Here is a 12,575-nt window from a genome sequence, read left to right on the forward strand (position 1 = left end):
GGTTTGATCTCACACATATAACTAAATGTAAATGTGTAAAGGGTTCCTAAGCCAATTTCGAAGTGTCTATTTACACTTAGTGCAAATAGCCTGCCTTGTTGGCAAATGTTATTTGCACTAACTCTGCAATGACGTTTGGTCAGAAAATTTACGCAAATCGACCCGAGGTTCGAATCCCCCTTTTGCCAAACTTATCAGATCGGAAAGGCATTTATTTTCAATAAAATGAAGAAAATATTCAAAATGTGGAAATAAAGTGTTTATCGTGCTTATCAGTTAGGGGTAGGTTTAGGGAGGCCTTTATTTCCCAAAAACGGCGGCATTCAGAATTGCAACAGCTATTGAAAAGAAATAAGCTACATGCGAATCGATAAAATGTAATGTTTTTGAACTTTATATTAACGTAGACATTTCAATTGATAAAAAATTGACTTTTAAAAATATATTTTGGTGACCCAACAGATAAAATACACTTAAAAAGGTCAGAAGGACTCGAATCATACCGGTTTCGTGGAATGGCTCCTAATACAGTCATGGCCAAATTTGTTGGCACCCCTGAAATTTTTCCAGAAAATGAAGCATTTCGTACAGAAAAGTATTGCAATTACACATGTTTTGCTATGCATGTTTTGCGTGTTTATTTCCTCTGTGTGTATTGAAAAAACACAAAAAAGACAATTCACAACAAAAATGGGCCGAACAAAATTATCGTCACCCTTAATATTGGTTGCACACCCTTTGGAAAAATAACTGAAATCAATCGATTCCTATAACCATTAATAAGCTTCCTACACCTCTCACCCGGAAATTTGGACCACTCTTCTTTTGCAAACTGCTCTAGGTCTCTCATATTGGAAGGGCGCCTTTTCCCAACAGCAATTTTAAGATCTCTCCACAGGTGTTCAATGGGATTTAGATCTGGACTCATTGCTGGTCTCTTCAGAACTCTCCAGCGCTTTGTTGCCATTCATTTCTGGGTGCTTTTTGAAGTATGTTTGGGGTCATTGTCCTGCTGGAAGACCCATGATCTCGGACGCAAACCCAGCTTTCTGACACTGGGCCCTACATTGCAATCCAAAATCCTTTGGTAATCCTCAGATTTCATGATGCACACAGTCAAGGTACCCAGTGCCAGAGGCAGCAAAACAACCCCAAAACATCTTTGAACCTCCACCATATTTGACTGTAGGTACTGTGTTCTTTTCTTTGTAGGCTTCGTTCTGTTTTCAGTAAACAGTAGAATGATGTACTTTACCAAAAAGCTCTATCTTGGTCTCATCTGTCCACAAGACGTTTTCCCAGAAGGATTTTGGCTTACTCGTGTACATTTTGGCAAACTGTAGTCTTGCTTGTTTATGTCTCTGTGTTAGCAATGGGGTCCTCCTGGGTCTCCTGCCATAGCGTTTAATTTCTTTCAAATGTCGACGTATAGTTCGCGCTGACACTGATGCACCCTTAGCCTGCAGGACAGCTTGAATTTCTTTGGAACTTGTATTGGGCTGCTTATCCACCATCCGGACTATCCTGCGTTGCAACCTTTCATCAATTTCTTTCTTCTCTCCACGCCCAGGGAGATTAGCTACAGTGCCATGGGTTGCAAACTTCTTGATCATGTTGCGCACTGTGGACAATGGAACATCTAGATCTCTGGAGATGGACTTGTAACCTTGAGATTGTTGATATTTCTCCACAATTTTGGTTCTCAAGTCCTCAGACAGTTCTCTTCTCCTCTTTCTGTTCTCCATGCTTAGTGTGGCACACACAGAAACAATGCAAAGACTGAGTCAACTTCTCTCCTTTTTATCTGCTTTGAGGTGTGTGTGATTTTTATATTGCCCACACCTGTTACTTGCCCCAGGTGAGTTTAAAGGAGCATCACATGCTTGAAACAAACTTATTTATCCACAATTTTGAAAGGGTGCCAATAATTTTGTCATGCCCATTTTGTGAGTTTTGTGTGAAATTGTCAAATTTGCTTTTTTTCATCAGTTTTTTTGTGTTGTTCCAATTAACACAAAGGAAATACACATGTGTATAGCAAAACGTGTAATTTCAATACTTTTCTGTGAGAAAAACACTTTTGGCCATGACTGTATATTTTAATTTAATGTAAATCACAGATCGCTAGGAAACACTATTTTATACTTATGTACATTTACTCCATTAGGATTTCCTGGTCTCTAAAATTGAAGTGGCGCACTGGATTGGTCTCAATGATCTGGACACTGAAGGACACTGGGTTTGGGTGAACAACCAAACTCTCACTGAAACTGGAGTACAGTAAGAACTCATATGTGATCATGTCTAGGAATGTTAATCAATGTACCAATATACAGATGTTTTCTAAATATATTATTGCTTGTTTGTCTCTTGAAGGTTCTGGTTCATCGGGGATTCGAAACAACCTAATAACCGGAGAACACACGATCCATCTGGAGAGAATTGTGCTCGTCTGGGAAATGTGAAAGACAACTTAGACTCTTGGTTTGATGCTCCTTGTAAAAAAGAGAACAGATTTATCTGTGAAAAGGAATATTAATTTGCCTCCATCAGTGGTACTGTACGTTATTAAAGAGGTCTATCATATAAATGCACAGACAAAATATATTGTTAGCAAATTTTAGACATTTAGACAGTGTGATTGAGCCAGATTTTTGTCTAAAAATATTATTCATGAAACTGTACTGCGGTCAGCAGAGGGCAGCCTTGCAGTTCTGAAAAGGTTTTCTTGGAATAACCAAGTGTTATCTATATGTAGCCTACAAATAAGACAAGATCTGAAAAACCCTTTAGAGTTAAAATGAAAACACCAAAAAGGAAATTTCTGTCATTAATTACTCACCCTCATGTCGTTCCAAACATTACTGAGTTGTTAGAGTGCTGTCAGCACGAGTTTATTTTGTTTGTATCTGAATAAACACGAGTCCCAGTCACGCCGAGCCCGTCTTCCTCCTTATTCTACCAACTTTGAAACACATGTAATGTACCATTACAGCTGTCGAGATGAACGAGTTACGAGTAAGTGTAGATTATAGCATTATTTTGAGATATTTTCCAATCATATGAAAGGCGCCAGTGACTTGCATTGAGTACACAGCGCAAACAAAGACAACAGCAGTAATCGAATGTAATCCAGTTTATTGTGGGGATTGCTGGCTAGCCTAGCCCAGAGACCCCGCGCTTACCCCCTTCTGCTTAATCTCGTGCCGCGTTTAGTGCCTCTGCTGTGGGCGAGATGCGGTACTGGGGGTCGGTGATGTTGAAGGCCGACTGGTCAATGCAGCCCAAGCTTCGGTGTGCGTGAGGTTTATCTCTAAAGATGTGGCTCTGCCAATGTTGAGCAGAAACTCACGACTGTATGCACATTTTAGAACAGATAGACGTGACGAGGATGTACAAAAACACTGACTCACAAGATAGAAAACACTAGAACACTGTTCTGTGTCGGGAGAGAGAGAAGCCGCAGCACGAATAATAAAGTTCTGTGTGAACTTGAATAATTAGCTACATATCAGAAATCACTGATCACAGATCAGAAGGAACTGAAAAAAGACTTCTGTTTTCATTTGTACATCCAAACACTGAGAAACTGCCAGCATTCGCTCGTTCACAAGCCATGATCTCTCGAGGACAAACAAATATGGCGCTCGCATGGGCGTGCCAAATTCTCTCGGTGGAGGAAAGGGAGGTAACCGTTCCTGTTATGACGTCATAACAGGAAAATTCAAGATCAGCTCGTCTGGGCTGTCATTTTCTCAAAGGCAGAGAGAGACAGCCAGAACTCGGTTTACATCGATCAAAATTCCTAGCCACTTATTCAGGCTAGGGGGACTCATATTAATGTTGAAAAACCTCATAAAATTAAAATTTCATGCCATGGGACCTTTAATAAAATCTGAGCCAGTTCTGCCTCCATTGACAGCTACACAACTATTCCAAGTTCAAAAAGAGATCATAAAACAAATCCATATGAAGAGCAGTTTAGTCAAAATATTCTGAAGAACATGCTTGAGCTTCCAGCTTTTCACAATATTACTGTTATAATGTAAACTTGGAAAGCAATTTTGAATAAAAGCATCTGCCAAATGCACAAATGTAAAAATGGTTCTTGCACGTTTGATTTTTGTCTATGAATTATGTTGTACTTTTAAATCCCCAAACCTGTAGATTAACAGCAATCTCATCAGCAAATATCCATATTGTTCGAATAAACAGAAACCAAAAATAGGGACATATAAAATACATTTTATTATCCATTTTTCAGAATCTCTACACTGTAGTGACTTCTATATAGACACCATCATCAGGAAAAACTGCTGGACAACATAACAACTGTCTGCTGTGTGTCCCAGCTTCAATATATAATTATTGTATGGAGAAAAAAAAAACAAGAAAATAAAGGAAGAAAAAAAAAAGAAACCTAGTTTAGTCTCTCTTTTGTTTGTTTACACTCAACATAAAACTGTGGCCGGGGCAGAGAGAGCGTGAGAGTGTGTTCAGGGCTGCGCACCGGCGGCTGCAGGAACCTGTGTGGCAAGAGCACTGGGAGACGAGATGACAGGAGAGCCTGCCATGTTGGCCATCGGCTGGGACGAGGACATGGATGTGACGCCTCCTGCAGGGAAACAAACACATCAGCATTTAGAAGCAAACACACGCGCAATGAGTCAAGGATAAGCTGACAAACACAAGAAACACAAGCTCGATTCCTTCAAGAACTGCAGATGTTTCTCATGAAAACATCTGTCACAGAAAAATACCAATAGTTTTGTAATCGTAATTAGGAGCCAAGCACCTTTTGTAATCGTTGGCGTTCTTATTCTTCTTTTTCCATCTCTTCTTCCGCTCTGGAAGTCAGTGGCATAGAACCGCTTGTGGGAAAGTTGTGAAATTTGCACCACCTTGTGGTCTAAATTTAAAATTAAATTTACAAAAATTCTTATAACTTGATTATATTAGCCTATTATAATCATAGACAGTAAAAGAAATGGACACAGCGACCCCATAGACTTTCACAGAGAAAAGTGAAGTCAATTAGAAGCACTCACTTCCTGATGGCTGATGTACTGCGCAGCCTCAAACTGAGCTTGACGACGTTGATGTGACGAGAGCTACCTGTCTGACAGTAGTTGTGCAAAGTGAAATCTGAATCACCGAATCTTGCAGAGACGGAGAGCGTGAGCAGGAGCAACTTTTGGTAAGTATTCTTATTAATTGTTTAGTCATTTTGCATAGTATTTATTTATTTTAATAAATTGCCTCATAGACAGTAAAAGATTGCCTGCGAGCTTCTCCTCTTGTCTATACGGTAATTTCTCTACTGCGCAATTTCTCTACCACGAGTCTCGTGGTTATGACACAATCGTTAGCCTATTTTTACAAAAACAGCTTCTACGGGGCGATAGTGTAAGATACAAGGTAATGGAGCCTTTTATACATTGTTGTGTTTCTTTAGAAATAAACAGTGGTCAAATGGAGTCTTTAAACACCTCAGATGCAAAGTTATTCGCTGTCAAAGTGACGCCAAAATGACTGGGAGTCAATGGGATGCTAACAGCAGGTGATGGCTTGGTTAGCAATGGCTGCCCCTATGGAAGGTACGCTTTCCGGGTGCTGGATTACCCCCTTGATTATAATGAATCTGGTCTTAATAGGTTCCTCGGGTCATGCCGAGAACATAGATACCATATTTGGACGAACGTCCTGTCCGCCATTTTGATTTTATTTCAAAACCCCCTTTTTCTGCAAAATGACCAAGAGGGGTAAAAGCAGAGGGGAGCACACCTGGGACGCCATGTGTTGCTGTTGAGCCCTTTGGAGGTGTCGTGGACCTATCAATGAAACACCAAGGAAGTAGGATGCCCACCTGATGATCCCCATGATGTGATTACCCCTACCCATGCAAGATGTTAAGAAAGTGCCGATTATTCAAAGGGATTGTACTATCAAGTCCTATATGCTCAACTGATAAGTTGGAGAAATCCAATGACTGCTGTGAAAGTGCGGCTGACAACTAGGGAAAGACCATGTGGCTGCGTGGAAAGACAGCTGAGAGGAAGAAAAGACCCCAAGGGGCTGTCATGGACTAGCTATCCATGACGGCAGGCTTTGTTTTGTGACTAGGAGTCACCCTATATGGCTACGGAAAATTCTATAAGGAAAACACCACTTGAGTCTGCGAGAGCGGGGGCGGAAGATGACTCATCGATTGACAACCTGGTAATCGACGCTGGCAGGAATATGACGATGAATCAGATAATCGGCATGGCACCTACAACATCAGCTGTGAGACAAGAGCTCCGAACATGCAGCTGCGGCTGGTCCAAGATAACATCCATCAGAGGCCTAAAAATACATCAAGGGCAGATGAAGTGCTTGAAGGAGGTGAGACCGGGACCTCGCATTGATGTCTCTTGAGGAAAAGATCAAGTTGAGTGATGCTCAGTGGCAGGACATAATCCATAGTCCACGGAGCATCAATATCCCACACTCTAAAAAAAAAAAGGTTCTATATGGCACCAAAAATGGTTCTTCGTCGTAATCATAGGGGAACCATTTTTGGTGCTATATAGCACCATATCTTAACATGTTCTGTATATGGTAGCGGTGATAGCACCTTAGTTAGCAGTGCTATATAGCACCTTAGTCAAAGAACCGGTGAAGAACCTCTGAAGAACCACTGAAGCACCAAAATTGGTGCTATATAGCACTTCCCCTATGATTACGAGCCAAGAACCATTTTTGGTGCCATATAGAACCTTTTTTTTTTTAGAGTGCAGTTGCTGAGGAGGGCAATTTGAGCACAACACTGGAGAACCTGGAACCCAGCCAGAGGCAGTCTGTTATGGAGAAGAACATTCAAGGCTACAAACCTCAAGTGAAGTGGCCAAAGTCCGGCAGCAACTCTGATCAGGCCAATTACATCGTGTTTAGAGTCGGTGGGTGGGCTTAACATAATGACGGCAGAGTTGCGGCGGTTCTGCGTGCTACTTGTAAACAAAGAAGCTGGCGAACAGCAGTCTTTCGAATCGGCTTTCAAAGAGTCTCGAAGACTTGGAGTTAAGCTTTTCTTTGAGAAAAGAACAAAGAATGACACTGAAGTCATTCTTAAAAAAATGTGTTCTGAGTTTTGCCGACTGGATACGGCGAAAGTTTAATCTATCAACTAGCTCCGCTTCACCTTCTTCGTTGCTCTGGTTGATTGTAGCGCTATCCTATTGCGTGCAGAGGGAATTTGAAAGACAGCCGTTTATCCCGCCCCTCGGATTGAGCCCTGCCAATGGTGAGTTCCCAGACCCAACAGCTTGATGTGGGTCTGGCTTGTCAGGCTACAGAACTATGTATTTATTCACTAACGCGAAGAATCTCGGGACTAATAATATATTTGACGCATATTAATGCAAATATTGTTTGCAAATAGTCCCAAAATGAGTATTTCCCAAATAGAGCTAGACCTAGAATTTTCTTTATGCTTTAGGCTGCGTTCACACTTGACGTCTTTCTTGACAAGAAAGATTTGACAAGAGCACACAAAAAAAGCTGCAGAGATGCAAAATGTATTGATGAGAAACCCTGCGTAATTTAAAAATACTACCGTTAACCCCACCGAGAGCAGCCTTTGCTCGGCTAGTCCTTCTGACATTTACCGCTGGCTCTGATGTCCTGTGGTAGTAAAACATGAGAGATCATTTTTCTTGTGTATACAGGTGCTGGTCATATAATTAGAATATCATCAAAAAGTTGATTTATATCACTAATTCCATTCAAAAAGTGAAACTTTTTACTAGTATATTACATTCATTCATTACACACTGATTGATATATTTCAAATGTTTATTTGTTTTAATTTTGATGATTATAACTGATAACTAAGGAAAATCCCAAATTCAGTATCTCAGAAAATTAGAATATTGTGAAAAGGTTAAATATTGAAGACACCTGCTGCCACACTCTAATCAGCTAATTAACTCAAAATACCTGCAAAGGCATTTAAATGGTCTCTCAGTCTAGTTATGTAGGCTACACAATCATGGGGAAGACTGCTGACTTGACAGTTGTCCAAAAGACGACCATTGACACCTTGCACAAGGAGGGCAAGACACAAAAGGTCATTGCAGATGAGGCCGGCTGTTCACAGAGCTCTGTGTCCAAGCACATTAATAGAGAGGCGAAGGGAAGGAAAAGATGTTTAGAAAAATGTGTACAAGCAATAGGGATAACCGCACCCTGGAGAGGATTCTGAAACAAAACCCATTAAAAAATGTGGGGGAGATTCACAAAAAGTGGACTGCAGCTGGAGTGCTTCAAGAACCACTACGCACAGGCGTATGCAAGACATGGGTTTCAGCTGTTGCATTCCTTGTGTCAAGCCACTCTTGAACAACAGACAGTGTCAGAAGCGTCTCGCCTGGGCTAAAGACAAAAAGGACTGGACTGCTGCTGAGTGGTCCAAAGTTATGTTCTCTGATGAAAGAAAATGTTGCATTTCCTTTGGAAATCAGGGTCCCAGAGGCTGGAGAAAGAGAGGAGAGGCACACAATCCACGTTGCTTGAGGTCCAGTGTTAAGTTTCCACAGTCAGTGATGGTTTGGGGTGCCATGTCATCTGCTGGTGTTGGTCCACTGTATTTTCTGAGGTCCAAGGTCAATGCAGCCGTATACCAGGAAGTTTTAGAGCACTTCATGCTTCCTGCTGCTGACCAACTTTATGGAGATGCAGATTTAATTTTCCAAAATGACTTGGCACCTGCACACAGTGCCAAAGCAACCAGTACCTGGTTTAAGGACCATGGTATCCCTGTTCTTAATTGGCCAGCAAACTCACCTGACCTTAACCCCATAGAAAATCTATGGGGTATTGTGAAGAGGAAGATGCGATATGCCAGACCCAACAATGCAGAAGAGCTGAAAGCCACTATCAGAGCAACCTGGGCTTTCATAACACCTGAGCAGTGCCACAGACCGATCTACTCCATGCCACGCCGCATTGCTGCAGTAATTCAGGCAAAAGGAGCCCCAACTAAGAATTGAGTGCTGTACATGCTCATACTTTTCATGCTCATACTTTTCAGTTGGCCAAGATTTCTAAAAATCCTTAAGTAATATTCTAATTTTCTGAGATACTGAATTTGGGATTTTCCTTAGTTGTCTGTTATAATCATCAAAATTAAAAGAAATAAGCATTTGAAATATATCAGTCTGTGTGTAATGAATGAATCTAATATACAAGTTTCACTTTTTGAATGGAATTAGTGAAATAAATCAACTTTTTGATGATATTCTAATTATACAGACCAAAACAAAGACAGTTCGGACACAGAATGCACATTTTCACAGGAGAATAAATGACTATAGCAATGTTTTTCAGATAAACAAGTATGTTAACTTAACATGTTTCTTAAATATTTGCAAACATATTATGGTATTTTTATGCTTTAGTAGAGTCAAAAACCTACATAGAGCCCCTTTAAAAAGGTCAGAGACTCTAATCATACCGGTTTCGTGAAATGACTCCTATCACCATTTCCACTTAGTGTAAATCGCAGATTGCTAAGAAATGTTGCAATTTTCACTTGGTGTAATTATAATATATTACACTTTTCTGCTTTAGGATTTCCTGGTCTCTAAAATTAATGAGTCGCACTGGATTGGTCTCCATGATCTGGACACTGAAGGACACTGGGTTTGGGTGAACAACCAAACTCTCACTGAAACTGGAGTACAGTAAGAACTCATGTGTGATCATGTCTAGGAATGTTAATCAATGTACCAATATACAGATGTTTCACAAAATATTATTGCAAATGCATTATTGCTTGTTTGTCTCTTAAAGGTTCTGGTTCACCGGGGATCCGAAACAACCTAATAACCGGAGAACACACGATCCATCTGGAGAGAATTGCGCTCGTCTGGGAAATGTGAAAAAACAACTTTGACTCTTGGTTTGATACTTCTTGTAAAAAAGAGAACAGATTTATCTGTGAAAAGGAATATTAATTTACCTCCATCAGTGGTCAGTGGATCAGCGTCAGTTGTGTCGCATCCTCTCCCGTGGCCTCATGGGATAGTAAATTGTCCATGGATTGCACTTCACAATCTTGGCGGAAGTAGTCATCCGGGTAATTTGCCTACTCTTTTATGATTACTGTGAATTCAGACGTACTTCTTTTGTCACTTTTTGCCCACTATATAGTAGGGAAGTATATGATTTCAGATGAAGCCAATGTGTAACAAAATATCATCAACCTCTATTCAAAATTATGGGTTTTTTTGTTTTACAATATATTCACACAAAAAACAGTTCATTTAAATTGTAATCATTTTTCACAATATTACTGTTATAATGTAAACTTGGAAAGCAATGCAAGTCACTTTGAATAAAAGCATCTGCCAAATGCACAAATGTAAAAATGGTTCTTGCACTTTTGATTTTTGTCTATGAATGGGCTATGTTGTAGGCTACTTTTAAACCAGGGGTCTCCAACACGTGGCTCGCGAGCTACCAGTGGCTCGTGGCCTGATTGGTGGTAGCTCGCCAAGATGTAGGCTACTTTTCATCTCAGAGCCGTGAGGTTATTATTTTTATTTATGAACAAATGTAAATGTAAACATGCAAATGTAGGGATGTCACAAGTACCGGTACTTGACTTCGGTACCATGTAGGGCTGGGCCGGTTACCGCATTACCGCAATACCACGGTCACGTGACGCCTACCGCGGGTCTGAGATTGTCACCGCCATCACCGCAAAAAACAACAAAAAAAAAAACATTGGCCTGCACGTGTGCACGTTGTGTCTAATTCCATGGATTCATTGATTCTAATGACATGGATTGTGTCTAATGACGTGTGTCTTATATGGATTCAAGGTTTTCTAAACAAAACTTAATCAAAAGATGGAGCAAATCCGACCTTTCGTGAGTTGGGGAGCGCAATGTTCCATTATAACATTCCACCTGTGTAATGTCTTTTAGCCTATAATTTGAATTTCATTTTACTAAAGCATAAAATACAGGCGCATAAGCAGGACGTGCACGTTTTAATTGCACGTGCTTAACACAATTCTCTCACATGGTTGCGCAGCCGACAATAGCGGGTAGGGAGATAGAAGTCATGAAAGCAGAAGAAGAACGCATGGGTTTGCGTCGACCGCTGGTGACCGCTTTCTCCCATAGCTGATGAAAAAAAAAAAAAACACGGCTTCAGAAAGAACAAACTGAGCTGGACCTGCCTCAGTACTGGAAAGTTTTAACTCTCAACTCTGTTTGGGAAAGATTGAGCTGTGCCTGCGAAATTTCATTCAATATAATCAATAAATAATCTATTGTAGGCAATTAAATATAAGTTGGCTATGTGATTCTGAAATTCCAATTTCATTAAAAGGCTATCGAAAAAGATATCCGTCTGGCAGGCATACAAGCACAGTAGTGTGCGACACTTTGTTAAATTAAATAGCCTTCGTTAAATATTTGAACCACTGAGACAAAAGCGCACACGAGATATATAAATTAATATGAATATGTAAACATATATAATATAAATATATATAATAAGTAATATACAATCACGGTAGGCTAGTGTGAGCAGCGACACTTTGTTAAATTAAATAGCCTTCGTTAAATAGCCCCACTGAGACAAAAGCGCACACGAGAGGCATATAGCCTATATATAAATTAATATAAATATGTAAAATATGCCTAATATAATAATATAATATGTAAAAAATTGTTTATGTAATATAAATAACAAATATAAATAATTATATATATAGCCTATATAATTATTTATGTAATATAAATAACATATATAGACCTATATATATATATGTATGTATGTATGTATGTATGTTCAATCATTAGCCTAAAAAGTATTCCTTAAATAGCCTTGAACCACTGAGACAAAAGCGCACACCACACGAGATACGTAAAATAATATTTGTAAATGTTATAAAATATAAAAAATAAATATAAATAATAAAAGTAGCATAATATAGGCTACAATCAAGGTAGTGTGAGCAGCGAGTGAGTGACCACACTTTGTTAAATTAAATAGCCTTGAGCCTCGTTATTCTTCATTAACCACTGAGACAAAAGCGCACACAAGATGTAAATTGTAAATGTAAATTAATAGCCTGAATATTTAAAAATATGTAATATAAAAATATAAATAGCCTACTATAAATATAAATAATATATTATATTATATGGGCGGGTGTGCGCGAAAGTCATTATAGTTTAAGTGATTGTTTGATGACGACGACTGTAATCTGAAATTAAAAATATTGGAAATAAATAAACAAATAAATATACATTACTGATCAATACCGATAAATAAAAATGTGTTTGTTTGTCTTTGTTTATGCTGTTCCATCTTCAGATCTGTCAGTCGGGATCTGATCTGCTCTCTCAGCAAAAAATATGAAGGCTGGGATGTAAACCATGGTCTAGTCTAGATTTCGTTTTGCCAGCACTTTTTTTCAGATATCATTCCATTTCTGTTCTAATTGTTCCTGTTCTAAACGTGAAAAAATAAATGTAAAATAAACATGTTCCTTATTATGTTCAATTGCCTGCGCTGGT

The sequence above is a fragment of the Gobio gobio genome (assembly GCF_949357685.1).
Source record: "Gobio gobio genome assembly, chromosome: 11".
NCBI lineage: Eukaryota > Metazoa > Chordata > Actinopteri > Cypriniformes > Gobionidae > Gobio > Gobio gobio.